General features: G+C 33.5%; 1 long non-coding RNA gene across 1 annotated transcript; it reads left to right on the forward strand.

The window, feature by feature from the left end:
- Nucleotides 1-1,820: 1,820 nt before the first annotated feature.
- LOC107831972 (uncharacterized) lies at nt 1,821-15,887 on the forward strand. The gene is made up of 4 exons (XR_012694401.1): nt 1,821-1,975; nt 14,214-14,523; nt 15,325-15,412; nt 15,545-15,887. It is a non-coding gene; the product is annotated as an uncharacterized LOC107831972 (long non-coding RNA).
- Nucleotides 15,888-20,588: the final 4,701 nt, after the last annotated feature.

Raw genomic sequence — 20,588 nt, forward strand, 5'->3', positions numbered from 1 at the left:
CAAAGGACCTCATAGAGGCGAAATTAGGATCTGAAGTTTATTGATTCTAAATTTGTTAGAGAATTCATAGCTCGTCTTATTACAAGTTCACAATTAAATATTTATATATAAAATTTTCTAATACAAATATTATGTTTAAATAACTGAGTTCGTCCCGCACCTAATTGACTAGCTTCGACTCTACCCACGTATAGGTTAGAAACCTCCCCATCCTCAAACCCCAAAAGGGTTTTTAGTTCTTTTTACTCTTTAATATTTCCCGTACCCCTATGATTTAAAAGAAGAAATACAAAAATGGATCTCTCCTTGTATAGATTAGCAGCCTGCATTACATCACTCTTTTTTTCTTTTATGTATTCGGTATTTAAAACTTATTAATTCGGGTAATTAGAATTCGGATCGCACATGATCACTTAATAGCGAAACACTCTCTATCAAGAGTTTTTTTTATTTATGGCTTAAACCGAAATTTTTAGTTAAGGACTAAATAATCTCATCTATCCTAATGCACTCCTTGGTGCATATTGGAGTAAAACGTTTATCTATATTCAATATTTATACCAAACAAATAAATAAGTTATATGCATTCTCACTTTATTTTTACTGCAAAGATTAATTTATTTGAAACGATATAAAGACCATTTAAATGTTTACCCTGGGCTTTCACATCACTATTCACTTAGTTGGATACAGTTGCATTTATCTTGTTGTTAACCTACTGCCACACTAATGCATGCACATGCTTTATAGAGACTAATTATGACCTAATTAAAGTAATCACTATTGCACAATATAATATATGGATAAGTTATCGTTCGCAAATTAAAGAAGTATAATATCTGACCTTTTTTTTTTGTTTGGGGTGTGCTAGAATAATAATAAAATTACGAGGAGGGGAGGTTTGGAGTAACGGTAAAATATTTTTCGATCTATAGTTTACGGGTTTGAGCCGTAGAAGTAATCATCAATATTTGCATTAAGGTAGACGGTCTACATTATACTCCTTAAGGCATGACCCTTCCTTAGACTCTAAGTAATTAAATACGTAATATTTTGTGTACCAGATTTTTCTTTAATAGATTTCACGAGTATCTTTGTATATTTTCTTCAACACAAGTATCTAATATCGAATCAACCAAAAAGAAAAGGAATAATATATCTGGAAACCTTAGAAACAGATGAGTACACATGAATCTAGTGGCTGAAAGTTTCCATATGAGGTGGTTTGGTTATTTTGGGATTAGAAAAATGAGCCCGACATAAAACTTGGTTAGAAAATATTTTCAACCAAATATCATTAGAGAAAAGTTTTTTTTTTTTTCAGTTTCTGAAAAATTAAAAAGCACACGTGGACTCTTTTTCTACTTCGTTTCATTAATTATTTTGAACTTTCCAAAAAGTTATAATTACATGTTTTGGAGAACTTTTCACTTGTTTTTTAAACAAACAACAAATGACTCCTAAGTACAACAAGACAATCAAGTTAAATCAAAATAGCTTCAAATATGAGCTAATAAAAAGTACACCATCCATTCCCGTTTATATGATATTATATTTTAGTCTGTTAAAAAAAACATATTTTTATATCTATAAATAATTAACTTTATGCTTTTTATTTTATTTTTAATAAAAAAATTCTATAATCATACAAATACTATGCTACACGTTTTAAAAGTTTTACAAAAATACATATATTATATTATATTTAAAATTATTATTCTTTTTCAAATTCAAATTATGTCACGTAAATTAAAATGAAAAAGTAGTTGTAACTTGGTAGACATAGCCGAATAAAGTCATCAAGCAAAAAAAATAAAAAATAAAATAAAAGAGAGTTAAGGGAGATTCGGGAATATATTGAAAGGTAAACGGTTATAGCATCGCGTCTTCGCCAAAAACAAGAGACCGTTTTCAGCCCCAAAAATTGAAGGAGCTGTATTCAGTTTGGCGCATCTCTACTCTGTCATTTTTGCCGGTAACCCCATATTTCTCTTCTCCTTGTATTATTCTTCATATTTCTTCTACTGTTTACTGTGCTTCTTATTCTAGTGTTGGAAGCTAAATTTGGAACCATCTTTTTGGTTATTACTCTTTGGAGATCAACTAATCCTAGTTTAATATTGTAAATTAAATTGGTGATATTGGTTCTAGAATTCTTTTAGTTAGTACAAGAAAAAAGGATAATTGGGTGCGCATTAACAGAGGCGGATCTAGGATAAAGTTTTGAGTTCGTACAACGATCTCAAGTTAATACAATAATAATTGAGTTCACAGTTAAATATTTAAAGATATTTAGTGAATTTCTTAATACATATAGTGTACTAATATAGTGTCTCTTGTTGCCTCTTTGAGCCGAGGGTCTCCTACACTGGGTTGTTGTTGTTGTTGTTGTTGTTGTTAATACATATAGTATATAGGATATAGGAAAATGGTACTGGGTTCACGTGAACCTATACGTTGCTAAGTAGATCTTCCTCTGGGTGCATAGATGGTAATTGAAGTCCTTTAATTTGTATGGCTTCAGTTCCCTGATTGATTTCCTGTTTTAGAAGCAAAGTTGGCTAAGTTACGTTTTTGTCAGTTCGACATTCCATTATTGTAGCTTTTGAAATAGTATAATATGAAAACGAATAAAAAGCCAGGGGAAATAGTTCAAGTAGTAAAGTGGACATTTTGGGACAATCCAAAACTATCTTGTGTGGATAAGGAGTAGTAATAGTTCTGTATTTGTTTGCACTAGGGAGAAATATTTGTAACCAGGGAAGGTGGACAGTTTTTTTAATGACGAAGCGAAAAGGAAAGTAGGGCATCTCTGCCCTCCCAGGATATGGCCCGGGTAGGGGTAAGGTCAGGGGTAAGGTCTGTGTACACATTACCCTTCCAAGACTCTACTTGTGGAAAATTCACTGGTTTTTTTTTTTGTTGTTGTTGAAAAGGAAAGTAGGTCAATTTTTATTGGGGGCACAGGGAGCACTTCATTTGAATATGACTGAACTATTGTTTGAACTACTAGAACAATAATGGTACATAAATAATCAGCATTTGGTTTGAGCTTGAATTAGCTCTTCACGTCACAAATTGTATGTGAAGCACTAATTGATGGGCTGAAGAAAGACAGAAATGAAGGGGCATCAACTCTATCATAAGAGCTATAAGAGAAATAGTTCCAAATAGCTTTACTTCGTTCTGCCTGTAGAGGAATATAAATTAGTGAAAGTCAACCAGACTTTCTGAAAAACCTGCTTATTGTAGAATGCGTTCTGAAAAACCTGCTCAATATAGATGGAAATGGAAAGATCAAGCAGCTAGCGCAACCTAGATGATAGGTGTATAGAAGTCCATAGCATAATTTTTTATAAGAAACTAGAGAACACAAGGTCCGAAGCATAGAGTGTTTGCCGATAGTAAAGCAGAGAAAGGTACTAGCTCTGAGGCTATTATTATGCAAATACAGAAATTGTCTACTGATAGTCTTTAAGTTTCTCGCGAGATAGGAGGTTCATTGCATTTAAACCTTGATAGTGACACTTCTTATTTCTTTTTGGGAGTTTCAGACTTCTCGCTTCTTATGTACCCTAGCTCAATCACAAGCTCCTTTGTGCCCAACTTATCCTTTCTCCTTCCAGAATTCTGAAGGTTTGACATCCATATAAGCTGAATGTCCTTGAGGGTCATACTTTCGTCCAGCTTTTGCCTGCAGCATACAACATCCACCTGCACACAATAGTATAAAAGATTCAGCGGCAAAGCAGTACTCTGGCAACATTTTCTACATTTCTTCGTGTATGTATAAAACAATCTGTTTCACTGTTCTATACATGTTTATTGTGTCCTTTTAATTCGAGTCATTCAAATGTTTTGCTCCCCCTCTCGTTCATAGGTTCTATGTCTATGTTAAGTAAACATTAGTATATAATCCAAATTGAGGGCAGAAAGTTACAGTTTCCTAATCCTTGATGTAACAGTGATAGTTAATAAATGATTTTTCTATAACTAACTAGTTCAAATAAATGCAAAATTTTGACAATACATTAAGGCGGAGATTATCGTTAGTTTTCTAGTTACTGAGGAAACTGAGACAGCTCAGATGTCTATGTTCAGATTTTAATTCGTATTTTGAATTACTCAATTGTTTCCCAGCCACATGAAGGCTGACTCTTTTGTGTTTTCTCTGTAAGCTAATTCATTTAACAGATAGACTCTTGAAAAGAAAGCTTAGGTCATAAGTTTTTAAGTAATTATGGGGTGACTGAGGCATAAGTTTCTGGCCAAATTTATAGTTCACGGGTTGTTTTGCTTGTGCACTTTGTATAGTGAATTGTGTGATTCCTGTTTAAGAATTTCAAAAAGATTTGCACTTCTTTTCAAAAGTTTTCTTTTCCCTTTTGGTTGTTTTCTACATGGATAAAGGCAATACTTTCTTGATACAAAAAGGTAATATTTGAAATTATTTTAGCACTCTGCGTATAAAATCATTACCTCAGTATGATCATTTATATTTAGCTTCTGTGCGAGATACTTCTGGATTGCAGATACGGTGATCCTACTGTCTCTGCATATGATGCAAAATTAGTTATTTCATTTTACATGGTGATGACAATGAGATTTAAAATATAGGGGACAGATCAATATTGAGGACAGAAATTAAATGCTAGTGTTAGATGCTATCTCGAGAAATGCAATTAATAGCTTGGCCCCTCTTGCATGCATGTATCTAACAAAGAATTCAATCTACTCTATACTTCAGTCTATGCTAAAAGAATAGATGCATAGGTATGCATGTGAAATCTTACTTGAGATGGATATAGGACTTATTAATGGGAGGCAACCTACGCCCACTCCTGCCAAGAGTAAAAGAACAAAGTTGTGTCAGATCAGTGAAACAAGAATCTTGAGAGCGATGTGACTGGTCGGGTACGTACTTATCTCCCTGTGGTACAAGAGAAAACCAGAAAGAGCAGACTTCCTTTTGTTTTTCATCCAAAACTTGTTTTTTAGGTGTTGAAGACTCTCTGTCTTTGGCATGCTCGTCCTTATGAATGTCATCTGGCCCAATGTCTGACTTTTTCTCCTCAGTCTTACTAGTCTCACCTGGTGTAAGCTGGCGTGCTCTTCTGTTCTTGTTCCTTTTTTTCTTTTTTTGCCCTCTGATCTCCTCCGTCTTGGACTTACCTACTTCAGCATTGGTTTGAGATACACCGCAAGCAACCTGAGGCATCTTCAAAGAAACTGACTTTTATATTGAGGTTATGTGAAATACATCTAACCAACAGTAAGAACTTAAGGCCAAATTCCTTTCCAAAATATATATGCCAAATACACTGAACTTTTGATTGGAGAAAAGGAAAAGAGCCGATAACTACCTTAACTGCAGATGCAGTTGTAGAGAAAGCTGAGCTTTCTTGTGAGGACGTGCGATCTAAGGTATTTTCTTTCTCTGCATCTGCAGGGTTGTGATGAAACTTCTCCTCAGAAATTTCATGATCCTCAAGCTGATTATTAGTTCCAGCTCCTTGCTTCACATCATTAGCTTCTGATCCCAATTGCCCTTCTCCATTAAGGAGGAACTGAATTTTCTGTGCTATGGACCGTATTTTCTCATCATCTCTGTTGAAAATATGCAGTCCATTGGAAAAAAGAAGAGACAAGGTTAGTAAAAGAAAAGTAGGGGTGGAGTTTCCACCCTGGTGTGTCGTCCTTCCATCAATAGAGCATTAACTTATTGGAGTCCAGACAATCTGATCCGGCTTACATGCTGCAACTCAGTACTTTTAAAAGCGAAAAGGGCTAAAAATCCACAAGATTCATTGGTCTTGAAGCGAAAAGCGAGAAGTGAAGCACACACTTCTTTGAAGTGAAACCCACAATTTATGTAAAATTTAAAAGTACCAACATATATTAATTTAGCACTATAATAAGTAATTAAGTTGCATAAAAATAACTAGTTTCAGCATTCAGTATACAATTTGATGACATTAGTCCAATTCCTCAAAGTTGAGATTAAAAACACCGACTGCTTCCCATTTGGATCTCTTTGCGCGTCATTGTTTTAAACACACACTCTACTGAAGCACATGGCTTCACTCATGAAGCAACAACAACAACAACAACATGCCCAGTGAATTCTCACAAGTGGGGTCTGGTGAGGGTAAGATGTATGCAGTCTTACTCCTACCTTGGAAGGGCAGGGAGACTGTTTCCGATAGCCCCTCGACTAAAGAAAGGATGAAAAGAAGTAATGGCAACAAGTAGTTACAACAACATGATAAAAGAAAACCAAAGCAAAGGTAGCAACTAAATGGTAGGTAATAATAGCAATCTAAGAGTAGAAAGATATTAAACTAGCACTAATGCTACCGAACAAAGGAAAACAAAGGGGAACGCTCGCCTACCTACTAACCTTCTATCCTAATCATCGACCTCTACACCCTCCTATCAAGGGTCATGTCCTCAGTAAACATCAGTTGCGCTATGTCTCACCTAATTTTCTCTCCTCAAGCCTTCTTAGGCCTACCTCTATCCCTCCTCATACCCACCAAGGCTAACCTCTCACATCTCCTAACTACGCTTACATGCTTCTCCTCTGAACATGCCCGAACAATCTCAACCTCGCCTCCCGCATTTTATCTTCCACAGGGGCCACTCCCACCTTATCCAAATAACTTCATGAAGCGATAACGCTCGTTTTTTATTGATTCATCGCATTAGGTAATGAAGCGATAGCTTTTAATAACACTGATGCCCGTATGTGGTTAGGTATGTAGACTCAAAAAGATTGTGAGTTCTATCTGACATGATAGGTTCTTATCGACACAAATGATCTATCCAATTGCCAAACTTCTGGTGATGTGTCAGAAAGAAACTTCAGGTCCTTAAGTTCTGTGCAGCTACTTAATTATAGGTTTGCGTACCATTACTGAAGTATCTGAAGGAGAGGTCACTGTACTCATATATCCCAAAGTTCTATCGAAAATGGATATGATAGTCCAATGAAATAGTCTTGTGTGTAGAGGCAGTTTCTGCTTTAAGAAGCAATAAATCTGACTGTGCAAGCATTAAAGTACACTCCTTCATATCCTAATGAACACAGCCAATTTGAAGTGAAATTCGAAAGGCTTAAAAGCAAAAAGGATCTTTGAACTGTTGTAGGCCTGTGAAATTCTCGTTTAATTGACAAGTAATCATACTCTTAAACAAAAATGGTTGTTAAAGAACTTAACTTTGTGCTTATGAAATGAACTTCTGATTGGCTGCTGACTGTTCCTATTCTATTTCTCAGACCATAATCAACCATTTATCTGAAGTGTGTCACAACTCACAAGACTTTTTTTTTTTTGGGATAAGTGAAGCGTGTCAAAAGACTTAGGTCACATCAACTATCACATTATTTCTTATTTCTTTCTGCAGCTTCTGATCACATATTTACTTAAGAAAACATTGAGCTTTAAATGAAAGAGAAATGAGGCCAGCAATTACTTGAGATGCTTTTCAGGTGAAGAACCTAGGTCTTCCTTGCATTGTGGGCAGCACTTAGTTTCTTGAACTGCTTGATAGATGCACCTCTTGCAAACTGCAAGTAAGAAGGAATTGTTGTAAGTGTGAGATAAATAAGTTAATAATTTCATGTTCTTTCTTGATTTCTAGATGGACAAGAATCAATCATGAGGCTAATATTGATGAGAATCATAAAATTAAGTAAACAAGCTAACTGTTTTCTTTCATAAAGTAAACCAGCTAATTACCAATCTCAATAAACAAACTTATCAACAACATAAGAAAGATAATATCCATCTCAACAAATGAAAATACAAACTTTGATAGCTGAAGAGAGGCACTTCTTATTTGATAACTAGATATTTTCTTATTTCTTTATGAAGAGGGAAGCATTCTGGAAAAGGATCAACATACACCCTCCGAGTCTTAATGACCAAATCATGAGAATAATACTGCCACTTATTTTAGTTTAAAGAGCTCTTGGTCCGGAAATCTTATAGTTCTATTATCAAAAGAAAGACAATTATATTTCAAGTTTGACTGCCTATAACATATTTTTGACACTCGCCTACCTTGAAGTGCACTTTGCTAGTTGGTTTGTGGTGCTAAACATGTTAAGTATCTGAAGTTCTGTCTGGTTAAAAAGAAGAAACTGAGCTTTTCGTATTGATAATTCTATTAATTCTGTAATAGGATTGGTGGAATTGCAGCAGCTATTTCTTGTACTTTTTTGTGTACCATCTCAGTACCATTTGAATAAAACCTTTCCCTTATATAAAATATATTTTTATTAATTGTGCTACTGTATCATTATGGTAATAATATCAAAAGTGAGAAGAGTATAGACCTGTTCACACAACGTAAGTACATGTCTGTTTACGTGTGCATGCATGGAAATGCAAAACACACAGAGAAGCAACTCATTGAAGCTTACATGTGTGAAGACAAAGGTTTACAGTGGTGGCTTCTTCAAACAGTTTACTGCATAGCATACAACATAAAGCTTCATAAATCTCATTGAGCTTGCAATCCATTGATGCATCTGCTTTGACTGATTTCCCAGAGTCTTTCATTTCAGATCTTTGGTCACCCTTTGCCATATCCATTAGAGAACTTTTGTGTACTCTGTTTGCCTGCACTATGAGGGTTATTTCCAACTTCCAAAATTATTTGTGACATAGATTACTAATAGACTAGATTAGACAAGTCAGTCTTGATAACACGAAGAGTTGCGAGAGAAACCATTGATACATAGAACCATTGAACCCAAAAGACACAAACATCTGAAATTCCTTGGCCGTCGTTATGTGTTATTTGTTCATTGACTGTATGGATTAATGCATTGAAGATATAGATAATCAGTTGACAAGGATAATTATTTTCTCAGATATCAGATTCATGATTATCTCAATATGGAAAAATGTGTGGTTCCTTGCCTTTGACTCATACTTGTGTACCTAAATATGAGAAATGGAGTATGATAGAGCAATTGTTACCAACACTACTTTGCTCCAATGAAAAGATTAACAGAGACTTTTTTTTCTTGAAAAGATAATAATTGATTGACAGAGCAATTGTTAGGAACACTACATTGAATTTTTGTGAGAAGACTAAAAGATACTGTAGTTGAAACTATTCTAGATGGAATAAAGGAAGGATATATTTTAAAATAGATTATATGATTAAATCGTTTCCCCATCGGCTATACCATCTCATAACCCCCTTTAAAATCATTGTTTCAAGTCCCAATTGAGAAAGAAGAAAAAAGTCATCATTTGAATATCCTGGTGTCTAGTTGCTCTCATATGGCCCACTGGATAGGTTTAAATTGTCTACTCCTAGGGTATCTATAAATTTGCCATTTCATGTTAGTGGATTAAAGGATTCAGGTTGTACAACCACTAAGTATAACCTGGAATGAGCAAGCGATATAACATCTATTCAGTTGGACAAGCTTACAGATCTTTCGCACCTCAAATTGGATTTAGTACTAAGCTACATCAAGTTATGAATAATGTATTCCTATTTTGTATGTCGGGTCTAGTATGGACCAAACTTTTGGATTCTACTCTTTAATATGATTTAGTTCTAAGCACATCTTGTATTAAGGGGACACACTATTTCTTTTAGATTCTTTTGGTAAATGTATGTCCGCTTTGTAAACTTAGGGGTCGTTTGGTAGGATGCATTGGATAAGCTAATGCATGCATTAGCTTTGTGTATTAATAATACATTGTTTGGTAGACATTTTGAACTCATGCATTAGTTATGCAAGCATTAGTTATACATCCTATTTGGTATTATCCTATGCATAACTAATGCATAGAAAACAATGGTATTAGCAATGCAATGGGTTTTAATGCATGCATTAGCTTAGTTAAAGACAAAATTGTCCTTCAAAATTTATGCTTGATTAAAATATGCTAGTTAGTATATTAATGCAAGTTCAAAATAATCCAAATAGTGAGAAATAAAATTATATCCCTAGTAAATAAATAAATACTTAACATATTTCCTTTTTTGTAAATAAATATTTAATTTTATTTTACAATATAGGTAGACAAATAAAATATTTTTTTTAAACTTTTTCATATAAAAACATTTCTCAACATATATTTCTTTTAAAAAGTTAGAGTGTGGACTAGTTTTGAGGGCATTTTTGTAAACAAACAATTCTTTTAGAAACTGTGCAATGCTTTAATACATCAAACCAAACAATGGATAAGAAATATGTCAGCATAACTAATACCAGCATAACTAATGCAAGCATAACTAATACCATCATTACTAATACACTCTATTCAGCATTATTCTTATGTACCCTACCAAACGACCCCTTAGTGTGAGTAATGAATATGAATCATGTATCTTTTCCAATGAAGTAAAATAGTCTCTATGCAACTGTTGTGCCTATTCGGTAGGAATGAAGGTAGTAAATATGAGTTATATTCTATCAATTTAATGTAATTACTTTAAAAGCATTTTTAACATTCTTTAAGAGAATGACATTTTGAGTAGGTTTTCTGAATGTTAATGTTATCTTCTGTGGCAAATCTATCAATGGCATTTATACCTATCACTTGCCATGTAATTGTATATTCTCACATTTTTTGCGGGCATCTTTGACATTTACCCATTAATTACATAGGGGTTAGTGCTCTCTTGTTTCATACTTTTTGCAATGCTAATTAGGGTAATTAATTTAGCATAGTTGACGAGAAATTAGAAAACAGTTAGGGATTAAAGTAAATCTATGTCATCACTGAAATTTATCTCTTGGAACCAAAGAGCTTTTAAAGTCTACTCAACAGGCTTCATTGAACAAGGATATAAACAATACTGCTAGCAAGAAGGAATGTGCTAAATGAATGACTGATTCACACCCAAGGGTGTGACCAACTGGTTAATGAAGTGGGTGCAAACCTTGAAGACCAAGGTTTAAATCCCAAGTGACGCAAAAAACAGTAGGTGCCTTCTTCCCATCTGCCTAAATCTTGATGGGCAGAATTACCCGGTACCTGTGCTGGTGAGAGATAGCAGGTATCCGGTGGAATAGTCGAGGCGCGCACAAGCTGGCCCGGACGCTACCATCATTTTAAAAAAAAAAAAAAGATTGACCGATTGAGAAGAGCTCAGACCTCTAAAAGGGTAAAACCTGAGTTTAATCTGCCGCTTGAGCAACAGAGGAAAGATCAATAGTTAGTAGCAAATCTGAAAGGGAAATGTATAAAACTGAATATCATGCAGGGGGGAGAGGGGGAGAGAGAGAGAGAGAAAGGGGGGGGGGGGGAGGGAGGGAGAGAGAGAGAGAGAGAGGAAAGAACAATTCTTACCAAGTGAATCTAGTCTAAGAAAAGCTCCTTCCTTCAAGAAAGGATTGCTGATATTTGTAGCAGCACTAGAGAGAAAATTGAGAAAAGAAATGACCCGAGGAGGGGGGGGGGGGGAGGGAACAAGTGTAAACCGATTCTGTATGAGAAAGAACAAGTGTAATCTGATTCTCTATGAGAAAGAACAAGTGTAATCTGACTCTATCTGAGATTACCATGATTATATGGATTTTCAGTTACTTACCTTTGGCATTTTCTTGGATGCATTTAATTCTTTTTTCCTTTTGAAATTTCACTTTGTCAAATCTCAATAAACAACTTTTCTAGCAAAAGTATTCTATCTTTTTCACAATTTGAAGACAAAATGTCAGGGTGGTGCTTTAACAGTCAGTTCAACAATTCAATTCAATCATGAATTACTTCTTGTTAGAAAGTTAGTGCACTTGCTTTAGTTTCTGATTGCAGATGTATCACAATTAAAAAATATGAAAGATGATTAATTATTGAAAGATTTTGCTAGAAGAACTTTACAATACATAGATCATCATCGGAAACAAGGAAAGGATGGTGAAAGGGAAATTTGTCCACGTGAAAATAATAATGCTTCTCTAGCAAATATTTACTTGAATGAAGAATTGAAACTTAAGGGAAGGAAAAAAATATATATATACAGTTTCTTTTAAAAAGATAAGATAAGATGCAGCTAAGTACAAACTGGATTTCTTTAGAAAACTGTTTTCTTAAATGATTAGCCTTTGAATTGTGTGTGATTCTAGAGTTTCAACTGTGGTCACACTTTTCAAATAATTCTGATGTATATGTGCTTGTCAAGGAGTGCATTGGATAGTCTTTCGGAACAAGGGGATTAGGTCACTCAATACGGTTATTTGCCTTTAAAAATATGGTGGCATGTTACACGAGTTGGAAAGAATGTATCATTCTGCTGAAAGATTTTCTTCTAGTATTTGTAATTCCTGTAAATAGATTCAGATCAGACTCCTTGTGGGAAGGTGGGAGTGACAACAGAAAGCATCATTTAGTGAAATGGTCGGCAGCCATGAAAGACAAAACAGAAGGTGGTAGGGGGGAGCTAGAAAATTGAAAATACACAACAAAATTTTATTATAGAAATGGCACCTGAGGTTTAATGATGGAAAAGACTGGAAGAAAGTTATGATTGTAAAATATATGAGATGGAATCTCCCTAGTACACAAAGCCGGTGAAGGCTCCTTATGGAGTAGCTATATGGAAGTAAAGTCAAAGTTGCTGGGAAATAGAAGAAATATCAGACTTTGGCTGGATAAATACTGCCTTGGGGGATGTTTTTCCAGATTTATATTAACTCGTCATTTACAAAACTTGTTACACGCTGCTTTTCTGAAGGTGGATGGAATCTTCTTTCCGGAAGAAATTTCAATGATTAGGAGATTGGGAATGTGAGTTGCTTAGTACAAAAATTGAGCACGGTATTCTTGTATAGTTGGTGTAAAAGGTGTAGCAGCTGATTTTGTTGATATCCTGGTTCTTTTGGACTACTTACAGGCAGAAGTAGAAGACTGGTACTGTTTGTAAAGTTAAGTACCTCCTTGGTGCTACTCATTTAACAATTTTCCTTTTGCCAAACATTTTTTTAGTTTTAGCTTGGTGAGAGAATTTCCTGATTCGTACGTATCTGTTTTTAATTAATGTAATTTTTCTTTCTTCCGAGATAGTTCAAGAGTGGCTTGGAAATGACACTCTTCTCTCTTCATAAGCATCAGGTCTTTCTTTCGGGTTGGAGGGGTGGTGAGGATGGTGCTGAGTGAGTAGATATGTTTGCTTAACTGATTACAGTCTTAAGGATTCATAAATCCTCAACCGTGAACAATTTACCACTGAGCAAGGTTTATGGTCCTTAAAATCTCTTGGAAAGTCAGATTGAATGAGCTCCTTCAGGATTTGTATCTCAGTTTGAGCTATGACTAGGTGGTTTCTTGAAGTTCAATATTTCTTATTCTAGAGCTTAACTAATTTGGTGTTCATCTATTACGATCACATGCATGTTGCTCTCACCTTTCCTTTCATGCACGGTGGACGGCAATGATAATCTTTTCTCCGTTTTCTAAGTGCATAACAGGAAAGTTTGAGGACCTCTTAGAAGCGATGACAAGATGCCTGAGTTTACTTATTATGTAGCTAGCTCTTGGTTTTGTAGTTATTGTCTTTTGCCCTGATTTTTGTAGTGCTTATCGCAACTTCTTTATATTTATGGTCCTTTACAGAAAGCTCTTACTGGTTCTCTGCAATGTGTATTCAGAAATAAGACAGTGAAACTCATTAACACATACCATGATATCTGAAAATAAATATCCCGTTCTCTTTATAGTATTGTTCAATCTGGTTAACACCATTGTGTATCTTTTGAAATAGTACGGCTATGAAGGAGAAGGGAGTCTAATCCAAACAGTGAAACGAATTCATGCATCTGTTTGTATTGTCATTCTCTTTTCTTTTTCTTCTATGGAAGAGGAAATTGATGTCATAGTTGGATCATTTAGGGGTGGGGGTGGGGGGGATTATGCATTTCTGTAATAAACTTTTTGTATTACTCAAACCATCTATATTGAAAATTTTGTTTCGTACCCTACTTTTTGGGATATGTTTGTTCCTACAAACTGCTGATATTTCGTGTGATGAAGTTTAAGCCTTTGCCTTTCTCATAAACTTGCCATGACCATGAGTTTTTCATGTACTTTGGGGGTACCACTAGAGTTTGAAATGATCCGGATGCTTCAGTTATGGATTCGCAAGTTATCTCATCTCTTATTCGTTACTCCGTAGTTTCCCAGAATAGCTTAATTAATTTTCTGTTAACTCACCGTGTCCGTTAATTTTTCTTTACATGTTAGGTATAAGGCTTCAATAATGGAGATGATAGCAGGAAGGAGAACAAGGTGAGCTCAGATACGCCATCGATGAGAGGAGGAGAAAAGGAAAAATTTAAGGCATCTGATGATCGAGAAGGGGATGTTGACTCCTCCTCATTATGAAGAAGGGTGGGTTCCAAAGAGAACTGCACCAACCAAAGCTTTGACGATTTTTGTTTTCCGCCAGACCACCGTCTTGACCTTCGATCGTGCCACAAACACGGGCAGATAGGTGGTTACATGGAGGGCCTGCCTTTCCAGTCAATCTCCGGCAGCTCATTGTTCTCTATTGGTGCGTGCATTTACTTTAAAACTCTCTGAAGTTCGATTTTAAGTGTATGAAAACGAGCTAGCATTTGAATCCTTCTTCCATAATTTTCTCTAAGATTAGGTATGATCTACACTAGCTTCAAAGCAAAAAACATTAACATTTTCACAAGAAACTAAATACTCATTTTCAAGTCCCATTATAGAAATTTTCCATATGTATCATCTCAATCCTGAGCCGGGGGTCAATCGGAAATAGTCTCTCTACCTTCATGAGGTAGGGGTAAGGTCTGCGTACACTCTACCCTCCCTAGACTCCACTATGTAGGATTACACTGGGTTGGTTGTTGTTGTTGTTGCATTATCTCAATCCTCATGCTTTAGTATTTAAACATCTTTTTTTATTCTTGTTTACAAATCCAAAGCTTGATTCTTACGAACTCGAGTATGTTACTTTTGTTGCATTGTCAACTTGCAACTTAAAAATTCCATTGATAAAATTTAACTTCTATTATTACGTGTAGCCTTAGACTAAGGAGCTATTAGCAAATATGCATACTGCTAGGATAGAATGAACTTGGCCAGTTAAAGAAAGTAAATCTACCAACTTGAGAATCTTTATTTGCAAATCTAAGAAATCTCACAGTACTGACTGAGACATTTCTCCTAAACTAGTTGGGTTCGCTATGTGAATCGTCTATATCTATTATGCTTTATTCGAACCTCTTTCATATGTTAAATTAGTCTTATATTTACTAGCCAGATATATTTGCAATAATATATACCGTAAAAGCATCCAAAATCCAGTTTGGATTATATTGTGCAGGAAATTTTCAAAGGTGAACTAACAGGAAGAAAGTCATCGCATCTACAAGCGAAGATATAACACATCAGATGAAATGTGAATCCAAAAGGTGAAGAATTTCAACTGTATTTATTGTTAGAAAAGTTGTGTAGTTTCTCAAAAGGAAGTTGTCCCTCGTGGATTAGGAAGAGCTGTCTTTTTCATTTTATAATAATGAGTTTGTCCTTGGTTGCTCTTGTAGAAAGCTAGTAAAAGGGAGTGGGCTCGCGCACGTGAGAAATGCTCTTGAAGGCAAAACTAGTCGATTTGCCCCTCATGCATACAAGATACATCTGGGGCCTAGTTCAAATCTAGTTGCCCAAAAATTATTTTTGACATTTGAGCATACCGGAAAAGTGTCTAAGTACATATGTTTACAAGGATATGTCCAGATATATTCCCTATGAGATTAATTATGTTGTAATTCTAGAATTATAACCTTTGGTCTTTTATGAGAATTAGTCAGCCCCATAGCGTTCATATTTTCTCCACTCCTAAATATTGGTTCCTTTGAGAGAGACCACTACATAAACTTTCTTCTTCTCTATTCTGATCTTTGCCTGTTTTTTTACTCTGAAATCTTTGTTGTTTTTCTTGATTTATATTAGAAGAGCTTGTCGAATTTTAAGCTTTGAAGAATTTCCGTGATATTTCCAACATTTATTTCAAGCAATAAATTACCAAATATTGACTCTTGTGATTAGTTTATTGAGTAAATTGAAAATTTCCTTTGCACTCCCGAAATTAATGACAAGGTTAATCTCATGGTCTTCTTTTTTTCGTTTTAGAGGAACTTAAATTATAAAAACTTCATATTGAGGCAAAACATTCATTTTTTAATTGAATTTTGATACAGTTACTCGTAGAAAAATGTAAAAACTCGAATAAGAAAGGAAAGTATGATGTTAAAATTGGGTTGTGAAAGAACTAGACCAATGTGAAATCACTTAAATACACACCACATGCTTTTTCATAACTAATTTTTATTTTGTTTTCATATCTTTTCCCTTGAACTTTATATTAGATGCAGCTTTATGATGGTGGTAGCTAGGAGTGGCAAACGGGAGGGTTGGATCGGATATGGTTTGGATCGAAAATGGGTAATAAAAAATAGATAAATTATCTGACCCGACTCATGTTTAATACGGATAAAAAAAGGGTTAACCGACGGATAATATGGGTTGGGAGAATTCTTAGCCTCCCTAACTTGAAGAACCCCAAGTTGAGGCTTTACAAATGTAAAAGTTAGACCAATTAGTTATTCATTGGTTATCCATTTTCTAAATGGATAATATGGTTCTTATCCATATTTGACCCGTTTTTAAAAAGTTCATTATCCAACCTATTTTTTAGTGGATAATATGGGTTGTTAACTGTTTTCTTTTAACCATTTTGTTACCCCTAGTGATAGCCCATTTTCTTCCACTCATGCTAAATATGTCTAAGCTAAATAATTCTCTATTCTTATTTATCCAAATCTTGATAGACAGAATTATTTGATAATTGTGTTGGTAAAATATAACATGTATTCAACGAATTAGTTGAGGTTGGTGTACATTGATACAAAATTATATTCAGTTGCGGATCTGGGATTTCGAGTTCGTGAGTACTTAACATTTTTGACGTAAGTACTACCAATCACATTGTATAAGTACACAAGTATTTGGATACGACGATAAAATTATTAATGAAAAAACTCATAATTTTAATATTATGGACGCTGCGAAATTGCAATGGATAAGACAACTAACGTGAAAAAGTTAGTGGGTTATACCATTCTAGAGGACCACTTCGTCTTCCAACGAACTTTGAAGTCGTTTCTAAGTAGATTTTCGTTTTCTTTCTTTGTCATAGTGAAATAAATGAAAGTTAAAAAAAAATAAAAAATAAAAAGTTAAAACATAAGTCAACGACAAAGAATAAAAAAATAAGTAGTATTGGATCAAGATAGTGGATAGTGAAAGAACAAAAATGTAGATATAACTGAATGGGGCAAAAGAAAAAAGATTGATAATGTAAGGAAAATGCCTCCTAAAAAGTAGCTGTTAGAAGTGAGAATCGAACTCCCACAGCCCAAATTTCATAGCTTTCCAGAACCTTTTCTTGACCAAAGCAGACATCAAACCTTTTGTTACATGGGTGTTTAGACATCAACACATTATGGTGGAAGTTCTAGATAACTTATTATATTAATTTCGTTAAATTTTTAATGTAATACACATACTCTTTGCCAAGGTCAATGGGCGCTTACGCCCCCAAATTTGATATGTACATCCGTCACTTATTATATTATATTATCGAAAGCAGCATCTCTATCGCCATAAGGTTGGGATAAGGCTTTCATACACACTATCTTCTTTATACTCCACTTATGAGATTTTATTGGGTTTGTTATTGAAATGTATAAACTGTTTTTTTCCAATGGTTTGGTAATCCTTATATATTATTCATATAAATTTGGTATAATGTATATAGAAGAAAATATTGGATAAACTCTTTATATACGAATATAATACAGAATATATATGTGTGTGTTATATTATTGGAACATTTATCTGTTTCTCTTTTGTTGTCATTGTCTCATTCTTTTTTTCCTTCTCTTTTACTCATTTTTTGGCTTTTCCCTTATTTTTTCCATCTATGTGTTACATGTTACAAAACCCAAATATCACCAAATAAATTCTCTTAATTACATTATTATAGTAATGCCTATATTAATGCTTACTACATTTATGTTGCCTAATTACTATTTGTTGAGAGTATCAGAAAGGCATGATTACAATTAATATCTTATTCGGGTGTCTATAAAAAGGGAATGCCAAATTCTTTAACACTGAATTACTCTCATATTCTTTTTATATATCGAAAATGATCTCATCAAATTTACAAGATTCAACAAGGTGATATTTTCCTCCTCTATTTTTTGTCCTTTGTTTCATTTTTTATTCTTTGTTAGTTTGCCAGAAGGGGGTCTTTAAATACATTCCAGGTAAAATTAAATGAGTTTTTTTGTTAAAAATTAATACTATTATATATTCTTCTCTTATTTGAATAAAATGGGATTTAGTGAAAAATATAATGAGGGAGTTGATTAATCTTTAGAATTGCGATGAGTCTGGAGACTTTTCGTTTTTCACTAAGATGACATTTAAACTTGATTTTAGTTTTATTTCTACAATAACAATTTCTGAAGAATATTGTATTTCGCACTTTTGGACTTTTTCTTTTCTCTCTCATAATATTTCTGTTATGTTTTATAGTGAGTTTTCTTCTTTGTAAATTTTATCGAGAGATAAAAGATAAGATTCTTCATTTGTATGCAAAAAGTTAATTTTATAAGTATTTTACATTGAATATTTTTGTTTTCTTAAAACAAAAACGTTTGTATATGACAACGTAGCTTTAAATAAATCGATATTGAAGCAAATGTATGATGTCTACACGCATTTCTTTCTTATAGAAGAAAAAAAAACGATATTTAGGTCCCATACTTCTCTCTTCAAATCACTCACAAAAATTCAAAAATAATCCAAAATTATATTCATATCTAAACACAACTCTAACTTTCAAATATTATTTTCACTTTAAAAAAATATATTTTTTCCTGAATTTTACAATTCTTATGTCCAAACGCCTACTTAAATTCTTTATTAGCCTATTGATCTCTTCGTGAATTCACAAATATTTTTTACGAATGCACAAAGCACGAATAAATTTACTAGTAATAAGTAAATTAGATACCAAATGAGAAAATCTGATTTGTAACATTATCTAAGAAATAATTGTTTCTTTTCTATTTCTAACTTTAATTTATTTTCATAGGTGGTGTATGACTTTCTCCGGTTATCCTAGTGAATAAGGGAATTATTAAAAAGAAATAATATGGTAATTGCATAACTAGTATAATAAAAGAAGAAAAAGTTGTTGCAGAAATTATATATTGAATATAACCAAGATAAATTTCAAAAATCAAATCCATATTATATTTTATCCTTTATTACTATAAACTTAATTAGTTGCTTTTCCTTCAAAATACTTCTCTTGTTATAAATAGTTGTATACTTTGTTATACCTTCAAACTAAAATAGTGAATTAAAGATTCATTCACTCATCTTTTCTTACGGTAGCCAAAAACTCTCTCTCTCTCTCTTGTTTTTCCCTTTAATTCATTATGTTTGTTTGAAAGTATAACAAAGCATACAACTATTTATAATAAGAGAAGTATCATGAAAGAAAAACAAATAATTAAAGTAATTGTAGTAATAAAAAGACAAAAAGCGACACATAGTATAGATTTGGTTTTTGAAATTTGTCTTGATTACATTCAATATATAATTTCTGCAATAATTTTTCCTTCTTTTATTAAACATTATTTCTTTTTAATAATTTTCTATATTCAGTAGGAGAACTGTAGAAAGTCATATAACGATTATGAAATGAATAAACATGTTCAGAATTTAAGTTAGAAATAGAAAAAAAAGCAAATATTCCACAGATGATATTACAAATCAGATTTTCTCAGGCGGTATTTGGTTTACTTATTGACTAGTAGACTTATTTGCGCTCTACGCATTCGTAAAAAATCATTGTGAATTCATGAAGAAATCAATATGCTAATAACCTTTTTAAATATCATCTTCTTTTCCTATAAGAAAGAAAACCCGTATAAACATCATAGCATAAAATTATAGATTTACTCAATTACACAAGGTCCTCATAATTGAATTTTCCAATTATAACAATGTAATTTCAAGGAGATCTTACAATTTATGTAAAGCGACTTACTTTTTGTTTTGTCCCAGCACTTCCTACAAACGTAGCATCCGTTTAACTTACAGCTTGTTTGGATGGTTGTTACCCATCGTTTTATAATGAATCAAAAATTACGTATAAAAATAATTTAAGAAAACCCCTATCTACTAATTTATCATCAAATATGACTTATAAATAGATTAAGCAATTAAATTCTGGAGTTGGAAGCGGCAGAAGTTCTGAAAAAAGGGACGAAGACAAAGCAGGTTATAAGTGGGAGATTTTGGAGGTAAAATAAATAAATAAGGTAAAGGGTAAAATAGAATTATGGAGTAATAAGTTAGGGCATAAGTGGAAAGAAAAATAGGAAACAATCCCACCACACCAAATCGATTGTTTCAAAAAATGGGACTTTTTATTATTCGGAACAATGGAGTTAACAATATAATATAACCAATTTTAATGAAACAATCAAAACAAACATTATTTTGGGA

The sequence above is a fragment of the Nicotiana tabacum genome, chromosome 8 (genome assembly GCF_000715075.1).
Source record: "Nicotiana tabacum cultivar K326 chromosome 8, ASM71507v2, whole genome shotgun sequence".
Classification (NCBI taxonomy): domain Eukaryota; kingdom Viridiplantae; phylum Streptophyta; class Magnoliopsida; order Solanales; family Solanaceae; genus Nicotiana; species Nicotiana tabacum.